The sequence below is a fragment of the Alligator sinensis genome, unplaced genomic scaffold (genome assembly GCF_000455745.1).
Source record: "Alligator sinensis unplaced genomic scaffold, ASM45574v1 scaffold1443_1, whole genome shotgun sequence".
Lineage (NCBI taxonomy): Eukaryota > Metazoa > Chordata > Crocodylia > Alligatoridae > Alligator > Alligator sinensis.
In genome coordinates, this window is record NW_005842876.1 from 459,882 (window position 1) to 474,052 (window position 14,171).

Here is a 14,171-nt window from a genome sequence, read left to right on the forward strand (position 1 = left end):
TAAACCTCTGGAAACACCTTACCAACAGAGACAAATGGGCAAAGCCTGCCTTCCCCTGAGCAGTAGGCAGAGGACACGAGGTGGCAGCCTACTGTTTCCTAGCCATTTAAGTGGTTATTTCTTGGTCTACAGGGCATTGTTGGTGCTTACGCACCCAGAGAGATTCTATTCCTGGACATGTGGCTTTGCATGCATGGATACTATGGATGACTAGATAGCTGCGCAAACAGAGCACGTGCAAAAGGGGCCAGGGCACATACATGCACCCCTTGTATCCAAAGATGTCCAGAACTGTGGAACTGAGCAAAAACCATGACTACCAGATTTAGACTCAAGTAGTGGTAGGGGAAAGTTGAAGCTACATATTTTCCCTCCAATAGCAGAGGGGCTAAGCCACTCACCTGGAAAGACAGAGGACCTAGGTCCCAAGCTGTCCTCACTCAGTTGGTGTTTGAATCAGGACCTCTTTTCCTTCCAGCCATTATCCAGTCCCATCTTCTAGTGAAGCTGAGCCACTAGTATAGTCACTAAGAAAAATGAAAGGACAGCATTATAAGGAAGAAACTTTGATCTCACTAGTAGCAAGGACCCTAACTAGAACCCAGGCCTTGCTCCTTAAGCCAAACACCCTTTGGCTGGCTTGCTTCCTTCCTCCTTGCCCCATATCTCTCTTTCATGGCTGCCCAAGGAGCCAGCTCCAAAAAGTGCTGGAGAAGGGACTGGATAATAGCTGATACATAATATAATAATAAAGAGTGCTATATTGAAAGGTCATGAAGATCAGGTTCAAATCACCTCTGGAGGAGAGGGACTAGAAGCCAGGTCCTCTGGCTTCCCAGGTGAGTGTGCTAGACATTCAGCAAGTCATCAGGGGGCTGGGGGAAGTGGCAGAGGGAAAGGGGCAAGGAAGACGGGAAGTCTCATTTGCTTGCCAGTGTGCATGTCTAGCCTGCATGCCTCTGTAGTCACCCACACGTGCAGGGCTACATGTCCAGGAATAGAATTGCTCTGGGCATTTAAATGCCAGAAATGTCATGTAGATGATGAAATCTAGGCTCTCAGATGGCCAAGAAAAAAAAACAGAATTCCACCCATGGTTCCCTAACCTCCTAAGTGTCGCAAGAGGCCTAGGATTTTTCTATGTGTATAGCTGCATGGAGAGGCAACTCTGCTGTCACAGCCTTTTCCTTCAGGGCAGCACAGCTTTGAAAGGAACTGTGCTTCCTCTGACCTGCCCCCACCCAAGCCAGCATTGTACTAGACTCATGGACAAAGAGGAGAAGGTAAAGAGCACAAGAGAACATTCACATAAGTTACTGCTATTAGTTCCAGCACCTTTGCCTGTCCAGTTATCCATCAGTCTCCTCAGGGAAACCTCTATTATACCAAACCTCACTCCACCAAAAAAACAAACTCAGAGCCCCAAAGCAGCTCTGGGGCTCCAGTGGGGTATCAGTGCAGCCATTTAATCTGGCCTCCTCTGTTTTCAGGCAGACTGGCCAAGGCAGGAATGCAATTATTATGCCCATTTCCTAGCTCTTACACTAAAGGTTTGGGCCTTGACCAACAAAAGCAGCACAAAAAAATCTCAGAAAACTAGACAGATGCAAGGTCTCCTGTTTCCTGCCCTCAGCAACTGCATCACCAGAGCACAAATGCCACCCGAGAAGGCACCAGTGGGCAAAGCAACCAAAGGCCTGGGATTGCCTACTTGCAGCTTCAGGCAATGGCTACATAGCACAGGTAGAGGCCTCTAAATTTGCTAGTAGGGCCAGAGTTCTGCCGTGCAAAACGACCTCGAGCTGTCATGAGGTTAGGTAACCAAAAGTTTATACTGTCCCCACAGGTTTCCCCTATGGCATTAGCACCTGTCAACTGATGCTTTGTTGTAAGCCATTCGTTCTTAGCTCTGTAGCACTGGAGGTTTCCATGAAAGCCAAGAGTTATTTTTTCACCCTGCTTTGGTATCCAAAGGAATCCTTTTGATTCTCTATGAAAGGAGTCACTGCCTTGCAACTCCTGAACTGCCTTGCAGGAGTCACTGCCTTGCCACCCTTTTTGTCACCAAGAGGAGGAATGGTTCTGTGAGTTTTTCTTTGCCAGGACAGGGGGCGGGGGAGGTGGGGGGGGAGGGCAGGAACAAACCAGCAGACAAATCACAGCTTAGGGGTGACAGGGCCACTCTGCTACTGTTCCAATCTTGTTCATCTCTGCTCCATTCCTCCCCCTCCCCGCCCCCATTTGGGAGTTGCTATTTTGGAAGGCCATTTATCTTCAGTCAGAGAAAAGGACTTCACAATGCTGAAACAGAAACCAGAGCCTGAAAAAGGTCGCTGCACTATGTGCCCAGAAGCTTGCTTCAGTTCACATTTGCTCCTGTTCTATCTGCAGGAGGCAGTTTTAGCTTCATAAACAGCAGTTTTCCTTTTAAAAGTGTGGCAGGTCTCACCAAAAATAAGTAAGTAAATATATAAATAAATAAAGACTCACACTTAGACTATGAGAGTTCCTATCCACACCAAGCCTACAGTCAAGGGTTAACCACTTGCATAAGCACCCCATACCCCGGAGATAACTGCAACTTCTACTGAACCTTTAAAGCATTAACACTGGCTGGTCAACATGCTAAATCAGGGGTAGGCAACCCGCGGCACGTGTGCCAGAGCATGGCACACAAAGGCATTTTGCTTCGCGCATGCACCTTGGGGAAGGGGTCAAGGCTACACTGCCACAAAAAGGATTAGGCCCCTCATAGATCCCCCCCAGTCCGCTCCTGGGATGCCAACATCTTACAGCTGGAGGTTGCAGGTGTTTTTCGCACTCTGCCCAAAAACGTTGCTGACCCCTGTGTTAAAACTCAGGGGCCTCTGTATAAAATGAGAAAGCCATTCTACCCTCACATTGTCTAAGCCATGCTGCCTTTGGACCCAGTTTTCAAACCTGCCTACCTACAGCTCATCCTCTAAATACCTGCTTAAGGTACCTAAATGTAGACCCAAGTTTCTAGAACTTTGCCTTGAGGAAAAACTTTCACCGGATAAGCTAATGAGGTGACTTAGCTAATTCAAGTGAAAAAGAACAGATGCCAATGCAGAAATTCTTATTCTGGTTTAAGGGCAGCTTATTTTGATGTAGCTTAAATCATTTAGGAGCTGCTTTAAACTAACCTGAAACAAATCAAAAGTATACCAAAATAAATACTTACAAATTTGCTGGTTTCCATAAATTGCCAGATTTACTCAAATCCCAGATGAGATTTTTCCCACCAATCACCATTGGGGGGGGCGGGGCGGTGTGGACCCATTTACACTCGAGTATTGTTCCAGTTCAAGCAGCAGCTAAGGTCTGGATTTGGACCCAGGGCCCAGGCCGAAGCTGAGCCACAACCTTCTCCAGGCCAGGGTGGCTCGTGTGGCAGCTGGCAGGGGAAGGTGCTTGCAGCCAGGGGAACCCTATGGTGGGAAGAGCACAGGGGAGACTCTGCAGCCTGCCTCCATACCCCTGCCTTACTTTCAACTCTAGCTCTGACTCAGCCTGGACCTGATACTGTTTGGCCAGGCTGGGACACTGCTGACTACCCCAGAGCATCACAGAAGGTAAATGGTAGGGGGGGTTAGGCAGTGGGGAGAGTAGGTGGCGGGGGGGCAGGCACAGGTAAGGGAACCAACGGGTGAAGGGGCAGGCAGCAGGAGGTCAGGCACAGGCAATGAGGGGCCAGGCACCAGGGGAGGGTAAGGAGGGGCAAGGGGAACATGGTGGAAGGGCAGACACTTCAGGAAGCAACTGTCAGGGAGGTCAGGGCTCTGGCCCCTAGTCTCTTGCTGCTGCTTTCCCTTCCACAGCAGTGGTCAGGCAGCGTGAATTTAAAAGACAACCCTCCAATAAGTAGACTCTATAATGTAAAATTATAACAAATTTATAATTTCCCAAGTGTAGAATCTAAGTATTGGGAGGTTGTCCCAAATTCAAAGTCATCTTAGATTCAAGTAAATATGGTACTTCACAAACTCATTTATGTTTAAACCACTGTGACAGACTTGCACAAGCAAATTTCAAGTGAGCCACACGTTAACCAGAGAAGGCCTTGGTATAATATTAACCTCAAATCACTTTCCCTTTCTTCAAAAGATCACAGGAAGCAGAGATGAAAATGACCAGTACCCACAGAACACATAGATAAAGTCACTATTACCAAAAATAGAAAAAAAAAAATGGAGTAAGGCTATGCTGAACTTGCTGTGAAACTGGTGCTTTTATCCTTCTACCAGTTTTGAACCAATTTTTCTAGGTGCTAATTGTTAACCAAATATTGTGTGTTAATGTTACTATACAGCAGTGGTATTCAGGGTTTTGGCCCCACAGCCAAGAAGAATGGTACAGAGTTGGTCCACGGGCTGGATCAGGGCCCGTGCCACTTCCATCCAAGTAGGGTAAGGCCCTAGGGCCCCACATCACCTTGACCTGGCCACGATTGGGACCCAGAGTCTGATTCCAGCCAGTAATTCAACTCTTGTCCATATTAGACTCTCAAATCCACATTTACCGCAACCTTAGCATTTGGGGATGATGCAGTCAAGTACCCTTCAGTGGTACAAGAGGTACTGTGCCTTTAGAGGGGGTTTTAGATTTGGAGGTATCTGACATTTTTCCAGCTTTCCCATCACACCCAAAGAAATGTGTGCAGATTTTCTTGGAGGAGTGCAAGGTAACCCCAAGCCTGGTTTGAGAAAATAAATAAATAAAATCAAGCCTGAGCAGACCAGATGAGAGCTTGAAGAAGGGAACTATGCTCTAGAGGTCATTGCTTTCTCCATGCTTTTCACAGAATTTTCTTCAGCTGTATATGAGAAATGGACTTTCATCTGTATTTCACTATGGAGACTGTGCTCCTAGCAAAAGTACCTTAGAGCAAATAGCCTTGGGGTAAGACCCATAACAAAAATACAGGAATTGTCAAGACTGAATCAGCTAGGGGTGCTGTGTGTTGTCTCTAACCATGGGTGGTGCCACATGGGGAAGAGGTAAGATGAAAACAACAGTTCTCAGATAATCTAACTTACCCTACAGACTGTTTCGACTCCTACCCCAAGTGTCAGGGAAGGAGACAATACCGCTAATGGGTAGGCGGATACAAGCGTGAGAGGGAAGATACTTTTCTTTTCTGTGAAAGGTGTGTGTTTGTTTCCAGAGAGAATCCAAATGACGAGTGAGCACTAATAGCAAAAGGAAGCACCTCAGAGGCTTGGCAGGGGAAATTTGCCAAGCTTTTCTGTTGAAAGAGTCTCTCTTATTTCTTGTGGGCTCTATTTTAAGACATTTTTGGTGACCTGACTTGCCAGGGATTGCATTGCATTTTAATTAACTTACTGCATTATAATTAATATTTTGGTGCTGCGCAGGAAAGCACACTGAGCCATTCAAAATTCATTCATGCATCAAACTGACAGGCAGTATTACTGAGAGGAAGGAACAAGATGAAAGCTGTTAGGGCTTCCTGTCCCAGGGCAGAGAGAGAGCCAGTCTGTCGAGGTGGTTTCTGGTTTAAAGGATAGCATGTTGCAAACTAAAAAGGATCAGGATAGACCACAATCCAGTCTTAAGACACTGGTTTGAGGTGTTCAAAAGGAGGAACCTCCCCTAGCTTTCTCAATTAACTTAAGTCCATGCATGCATCTATACATGCACACAACATGCTGGGCTGGCAATTTTTTTTCCGACACCTGCTCAAATGTTATCTTTGTTAGACAAAAACTGTTGCAGCACCACCCCTTTGCCTTTTAATTTACATTAGCACAGTTTCATTCCCCACCCCACCACCACCAATAAAAATCAATTACAGCCCTCCCACATCTATCCTCCCCAATAAATTAATTCCACTGCCCAAATTAATCATTCTCCACTCTCACCACCATCCATTGCAGAGCTTATTGCTTTTCCCTGCCTGAGCCTCCAAGACAGCATTCTCCACCTTTGATCTCTGTCCCCAGTATCCACCCACCTCTCCTTTTAGGACAAAGTTATGTCACACTTAGAATACACTAAGGGCACTTAAAACTTGAGCACCTGCACCTTAAGGCTTGTTAACTGCTCTCTGAGCAGCTCAAAGTTATGCCACTTAAGACAAGGCTTAACTCTGGGTCATGGTACTTAGCTTGTGTTAGGGTAACTTCAGTCTACTCCATGGAGATAAAACGAGCAATTTTCAGTCCTCCAGCATCTCAGAATGTACTGCTTCCAGCCCCTCTTCCCCCCACCCAGAGCGGGGACAGAGTCTGGGTGTCTTGGCTCCTAGCCACATCCCTGCTCAGTAGCCCTCTAGTGGCAAGACAAAGTTGTGTGGGCAAGATACGGTATTATTAACCCTTAACATGTGACTGCTCACAGCATGTTCTAACTTCAACACTGCTTAACGTTTCACAGATTTTGTATGGTCTAAGTGTAACGTAACTTCACCCTAAATATACTTAGTTCCTGCTTTACTTGGCATTTCTTGAAAACTATAGGGACACAAGCAGACACACTAGCCCCAGCCTCCACCCTTCCCATCCCAAGAGCCAGGCAGAAGATCACTGGACCCAGGCAAACCAGTTTTTCAGTACACATACAGTTACAGCAGTATAAAATGTATGGGCCTAATTCTGTTCCCACTAAAGTCAATGTGGTTAAACAATGTGAAATCAGAGTGATTATAAAAACAATGGCTTCCATTTTTTTAATGAAACTTATTTTCAATTCTAGCCATGCTATGGCAATACAGCATGAGGTGGGCTGACAGGGAAGTCTCAAAGAGGCTATCCTGCAACCTTGCTTATCCTGCAACTTGTGCGATGATCAGTCAAGGTTCAGAGATGATCAAATCGACAGCACTGCTCTTTTAAAAATCTAAACTAATAATAAAACACAAGTCTTCATGAAACTTTGGACAATGTGACAGCAGATAACTCATGCTCCAGAAAATTCACCTCCCAGAGCACAGCCACAAGCATGAACGTTAATCATCTCTAACTTCATCTTGCATTAAAGCGCAGACAGTAGGACTCCATACAGTGACATGCTTAACAAAAGGCTCCTACAAATAAGTACTTTCTTAGTTTGTAATCAATCCTGTATCTTGAGGGGGAGGAGAGGGATGTGCACTTGCATAAGAGAGAATTGAAGGAACCTATGTGGGAAGAAGCCTACGTGCTTCTGTTTAAACAAAACTTGCTTTTGAAAACCAGAACCAAGCCAATAAATAAGAGCAACCCCAAAAAGGCTGATCCCTGTAAAGCTTTACACAAGACTCCTGGAACACTACACCAAGCATATTGACAGAACAACAAGAAGTTCAACTTATCTTATGCAAAACAAATTGTGCTTCAGAACCTGTAATGGGAAGGGATTAAATCAGATGGTCCTTTTCCTAGGAATTAATTTCAAGTGGATACAATATGAAGCACTCAACTATAGAAATACTGGGTCTGGTGACCAGCAGATGCAAACTGTCATAAATTGATTGACGTCAATGAGCCAGGCACCAACTGTTATAAATCAGCACAGACCCACTGACTTCAGACCTATGCTACTTGGCACCTACCAAAGATCTGGCTGATTGTTCGTAAGTATTGTTCTGTGCTCGTGAGTTCAGTTCTGGGAATGCTGAGTAGCATTGGGAAAGGCAGGGAAATCTTGTCTTCCTCTTGATTTTGGAGTTCTAACCAATGGTCTCAGGAAACCACAGACAGCTTCCCCCAGCACACAACTAATTCTCTATAAAGTGCCTGGTCATGTCATTGTACTTTATAAGATTTCTGGATAAAATTTTAACTGCTGCTCCTCAGAGAAAAATATCCACCCCACTTGCACCTGATATTAAAAAGATTGGATTTAAAGCCTTTGAAGTACATTAGTTAATTGGGGGGTGTTTCTCTCTCTAAACTAAGTCAAATATTCATGTAGTCTCTCATTTTTAAAAGGCTGATGTTTCAGGCCTGATCCAGAAGTAGATTAAATGACGTGGTTCCATTGCCTTCCATGGAGCATCACCAGTTTATGCTAGCTAAGAATGTGACCTTGATACATTCCAACATAATTTCATCTAAAAGTTTTGAACTTTAAAAGGATTTATGAGGAGCAAGTTACACGAAACATGGAGTTCTTGTAATAGTCTTTTATTTACAAGTATCAACATGCAAATTCAGGAGTTCAACATGACCACATCAGACGTGTAATTTACAACTAAACTGAGAACTATAGTGTTGCTCTATCATCTTGTGGATGATAGCCTACATAAGTCCACTTCATTCTAACCCTATTTTTGATACTTTCAGAATAAAAATATTTAGATTGGGTCTCCTCTCAAAGGCAAGATTTTGGAACACATCATCAAAAAGAGTTAAATCAGCTGGGAATAAGAGCTAAAGAGGGATGGAGGAAAGGTCCCAATTTCTTTACTATATAAAATACCCTTTAGAGACACTATTTCATAGTTCCACCAGTGTGAGATCGAATGGAAGTAGAAATCTCATATTTCCTGTGGGCATAACCCTTAGTGAAAAGAATGACATCAGGATCCTCCAATGATATTTGTTTTCAATACAGCCCATTTTGGGGGCCTTTTCCTTTATTGGAGGGCTGGGGCGGGGGGAGGGGGGGGGAGGAGAGGAATATCAGTTTGTATCTGCTTGGCACAATTTCCAACCAAGATCCTGAAAGAAGGTAAGCTTCAACAACTGAACATGTGTAGCAAACATAGATATATGATTGACTCTGCTTTTGACTGGCTCCAAAGGGATCAGAAGCCACTTCCAAATGCTTCTCTGAAAATGCCAGGTCTAGTTAAAAGAATCCTGCTTTGCCAAAGCTGTATACAGGGCCAGGTAAAATTAAAACACTTCTAATTTTCATAATCACAGATTATGGATGCCACAGATTAAGGTGGATGCCACCTTACACATGTGTAAACTATATGCACATGCGGATCATAAGGAATAACACTGTAACATTCTTATACTAGTGGGCACTTAAGCAATTGGTGCTGCAGCCACCAGGCAGACCGCTTGTGGAAATGCTCAAGGTGTGCATTACCCATCAGTAGGGTTCAGGAGCTATTTGCACGGGTAAAAAGTGTTCTTTTGAAAAGGTGCCATGTGTCAGTCTGTGGTTTAATCAAGTTTCTGCAACCTACAGCAGTAAGAGCTAAACAATTGTGCCTAGCTCATGCAATAAAAATAAAATAAAATAAAAAACAAATCTGCCATGAGAAAGATATCTAGCAATGGAATCAGCACGGCTACAGCTGGTTGACTATAAGCTATATTCGGTGCACGTAGAGTACAACCAAGCAAGGAACTCTACCTATTATTTACGCAGTGACAGATAAAGGAAAATGAGGTGTAGCCTGATAAACAAGCTTTCTCCTAAAGCAGATTTAGACACTATTCATTCCCTGCTTTTCAGGACGCAGCCTTCCTTAGCTGGAACTGTAAAATAAATTCCGGCACTCAGAACATTTCAAGGAGGAATAATTTTCACCACTGGCTCTGGCTTTCTCCCCCCCACCCCCCAGTTTGAAATGGATTAGATATGCTGCTAAAAGAAAAATTGGTTTGTCTCTCTAAGAATAAAAAGAGATTTAAGGCAAATGCAAGGAATCTAATTTTAAATTCATTTAAGATTTCATCCATGTGTTTTTGGACATTAACTATCTCATCACTGTCACCTGGCATGCCATGGTCTGAAACAAACTTGGAGCATGTGTTCACTGTGAAGAAGTAAAATTCAACACATATGGACAAAGATACAAAGCTAACTTTGTATGTTAATTAGGGCTGTGCGAAGCTTCAGTCGCTGATTTAATTTAGCGGACATTTGGCCCAATTCGATGGCTGAATCTCCAAATCCAAATTGAATCGGGAGACCCTTTAATCTCTCCGAATTGAATCAGAACCCTCTGAATTGATTTGCAGAGATTCGATGATTCAGACATAGAACCAGCTTTATATGTTTTTTCTACATACCTCAAGGTACCAGGCGGCTCATGAATGCTGCGATGCTAGGGCGGATGGAGCATCCTATGGGAGCATGGGAGGGTCCCCAATGTGCTCATCAGCGGACCCGGAAGTGGACCAGAAGCACTTCTGGTCCACTTCTGTGTCCACTGGGGAGCACACGGGGGACCCCCACCTTTTCCCCAGTGACTGGTGCCTCCTAGGTGTAGGGGGGCACCCAGGGTCCCCCTGTGGCCGATCGCCAAGCAGGGGGGGCACCCCCTGCATGCTCGGTGGCAGACCCAGAAGTGGACCGAAAGTACTTGTGGTCCAGTTCCAGGCTCACTGCCGTGCACGTGGGGGGCCCCCCACACTCCTGTGGGATGCTCCATCTGCCCCAGTATCGCAGCATTCACGAGCCGTGCCTGGTACCTCAAGGTATGTAGAAAAAACATATCACTGATACTCCAAATTAGCATCAAATCTTCAGATTTGGCTGAATTGAATTGGGACAGTGATCTGAATCAACAAATTGAATCACTGTCCCCAATTCAGGCCAAATCCGAATTGAATACGGCCCGTTTCGTACACCTCTAATCTTAATTCATCTTTTTGTTCTTTGCACAGTGATTTAGCAAAATGCCTGCTATAGTAAAGTTATAGAAGAACTGAAGGATCTATAGGCAGACCATGGAATGCTAAAACAAGAGAATAATCTCTCACAGATAAAAGCTACTAAAGTCAACAATGGGATTTTCATCAGCACTCAGAGGGCACGTCTACACATTCATTAATGTGCAGTAGTTATTGCGTATTTTAGTACGTGCTTAATAAAGTACTAACTAAATACACAGTAACTACAGTTACTGTGCAGTAGCGCCAGCACTTGGGTTTTTTTGTAACGCTTTCTGTGCAGTAGCCTAATAAGACTGCTCAGTAGTGTATTATTTTTGATCGGTTTTTGATGGGCACGTTACTGTGCAGTGTTATTAGGCTACTGCACAGTAAGCATTTCATATAGACATGCCCAGAGTCACCTAACTCATCAATGACTACAGAGGGAGCAGCCAATATGGAAGATTTTTGATAATCCCACCCTGAAAGTACTAATTTCAACATATGCATTGTGACTTCATCCATCTAATTTTAAAGGATCACAGCTGCAAACAATTCTGTGAATGAGAAAGAATCTCCCTGAATCATTAGGAGCCCAAAAGAGATGACTTTGTTTGGAAAAATTTACACATCTATTGGAAAAGTTACTCGAAGGGCAGAAGCTGCACACCCTTGCTACAGGGGTGAAAGGCCTAGAAAGCAGCAGCAGTGTAGCATGCTCAGAAAGGCAAAGGTGAGGGCAATATGTACAGAAACAATGGAGTTGTCACTAGAGGAGGGCTCACAGCAGCAAGAGGAGGAAATCTGGGATGGATGATGGCCAAGAGACTGGCCAAGGTGAAATCAAGGAGGGCAGAACTGCCAGAAAAGAAATAAATTCTGCCTAATTTCTTTTTTCATGAAAAGACTGTTGAAACACTTCTTCCTCTAGCATCCACACTCCTTCTCTGATAAATATTTTGGTAAAATAAATTGGTCAAAGGTATAGAAACATTTTAATTTTTCATGTTTTTCTTGCATTTTTTCTTGAAATGTTGAAAAAAATGTATTGCTTAGTAAGGAATAGTATTCTTGCTCTTATGCACATTTCCCAGAGTAAATAATTTTTCAGCTAAAATTGCAGCAAGAATATTAAGCAGAAAAAGTGCATTGGGAAAGTGAGGTCTATTTCAAATCGGAAGTTTTCACAAGGCTGTTTTCCCTTCTCTGAGGAGGACATATGGAGGCAACCCCAAACCACAAGAACAAAGCAGTGGCCTGGTGGCTTCATACCCAGCAACAAGATTGCAACCAAAGGGCATCTTTACATGTACTTGCCACGGGGGAGGGGGAAGAGGGGAGCACTTTAATTAGAGCGGCTACTAGAGCTGTAGTGTCACATGTATTCAGTATCCCACACTTTAAAATGGCAGCAGGGGTGCTTTAACTAAAGCTTGTTCAACAAGCTTTAGTTAAAGCAACCCCGCCATCATTTTGAAGCATGGGGACGCTGAATACACATGACGTGGAGGCTGTTGAAGCATACTAATTAACAAGCTCCAGCAGACTCGATTAATCGATTCTGCTCTGAGTCTGCTCGGACACGTGCTGATTAGTATGTGTCAGAGCAGATATCTGGCATGTGTATAGGTGCCTGGGAAGTCCATTCTTCCAACCTGCTTGGACCTTCTCTGCACCCCTCCCCTCCCCTGCCTCTCCCACCATTTTCTTGACCTTTCAGCACAATACTAATAGGAACTCTCCCCCATTCCCCTCCTCCCCCGCATCAGTCAGCAAGGAACCCTATAATGTCTTAAAGAGTAGTCAGGGCTGACTACATGTGGCTTGATCTATTCCTAAAACTAAGCGATTCTGACAAAAGTCTTCCGATTTTGACTGTCTGCAGGAAGATTGTAGAAGAGACATCTAAGTCCCAGGATTGATTTTGAAATGCACCCACTACCCCCAAGCTTATTCCACATATTTTCATATAAAATGGTCATAGCTTCCCAGAGTTTAAAGTGCCATTTTAGAACTAGCCAAGGAATAGCCTTGGAAGTCAGTGAGTGTGCTTTGCAAGACTGCCCTCGGTACCACAAATAACATTAGTAAAGGACACCACTATTTTACAATCCACAAAACAGCATGCAAGTCCTTATTTACTTGCAAGATGACTACATATGTTTTACTTGGATGTCACTCCAGATTACTGGCTAATTACACTTTGGAAGTACCCAAGTAATTACCACTGAATCTTCCCACTAATTCAGAAGAAACTACAGCCTTGCGCTCATATTTACATGACAAATTTCATACGCCTTCAACAAGCCACTGGTTCAAGCAAAGCATGTTTGTGGAATTTGGTCATGTGCTTACTTTTTAACAAGCAAACACAAAGCATTTATATGAAATGTGCACAATATGAAAGAACACTACAAAAAGTTACACAAGCCAACCAAGGAAAAGCAAGCCCTTTCCCAACACGGCACCAGATACGTCAGACTGATGCAAATTTATATTCCATTTCTGAATGAAGAAAATAAGATTACCAGAGTGGATATTCATCAGAATATTTGGAACTGAATAATGCGAACTGCTTTAACTGAATTTAAAATCGATAACTCCACTGCTGTGGTTAGTTTTATTGAATTGCACATTGAAATAATATCATTTCAATTATGTTATGATCATAATATTAAACTATATTATGGGTTTTATTTATTCAGCTGGAAGGCAAGATGTGCTAGTTCTTCATTTGACAAATCAGACATATGATAGCTTTCAATGTTATTTTACTGAATGATCTCTCAAGGTTTACACTGCTGCACGTGTAACCTGCTCTTTTCTTTTAAAGGTCAGCAACTTGAAAGATGTTGTCTTTTGATACCATTTCTTTTATTCTTTCAGAAACAGCAAAGTACTGTAGGAAGGACCAAACTGGGATTTAAAAAGTAATAGTAAGTACATACTTTCTGTCAGAGAAATTAAACCAAATCTTAAGAAAAGAGGTTAACTTTCTTTCTGCATCACATAACCTGTCATATCTTAAACTCATCCATCTTCATCATGCCAGCTGAGTAAAAGCTGAGATACCTTTCATTTTAGATATCTCAGGAATGTATGTGTAAGAGGCAAAGAGGGCAAATGTTAACCACATAATGTACAATCACACATACTGCTGTATTTACAGCCCAGGTAGAAAAATCCACTGAAATAATTTTGGAGGAATTGTATTCTAACATAGCCTGGAGGCAACAACTTATGCACTGGGAATTTCTATGCATTTTCTGCATTACTGGCTCTGCTATTCATGAAAAATGTATGTCACTTAAAAAAAAAAAATCACCGATCTACAAAGAGTTCATATGATCCAGGCCTCCAAAATCCTACCCAGATACCCCAATAGCCCTAGAAAGGCAATTTTCAATTAACCTTTGACCCTATTTGTTTGAACTCAACTTTTTCCTGGGGAGGGGGAATGGGGGTAACAGACTGGGAAAGATTAAAGTTGAGTGAAAGAAATAAGCAACGTGAGTCTTTTGGAAGTGTCCTAATGTGCCAAATACAAAGAACACTGAGGTCAGTGAAAAGTTTCATTAACATCCATGG

The 14,171-nt window shown here is 43.3% G+C and overlaps 1 protein-coding gene across 1 annotated transcript in view; it reads right to left on the bottom strand.

Annotated features, from left to right (window-relative positions):
• Nucleotides 1-14,171, bottom strand: part of LOC102377378 (adhesion G protein-coupled receptor L3-like) — a 496,226-nt gene that overhangs the window by 439,971 nt on the left and 42,084 nt on the right. Inside the window, exon 2 of the mRNA XM_025192002.1 lies at nucleotides 402-527. The gene's annotated coding sequence lies outside the window, so the exon portion shown is untranslated. The remainder of the gene's footprint in view (nucleotides 1-401; nucleotides 528-14,171) is intronic.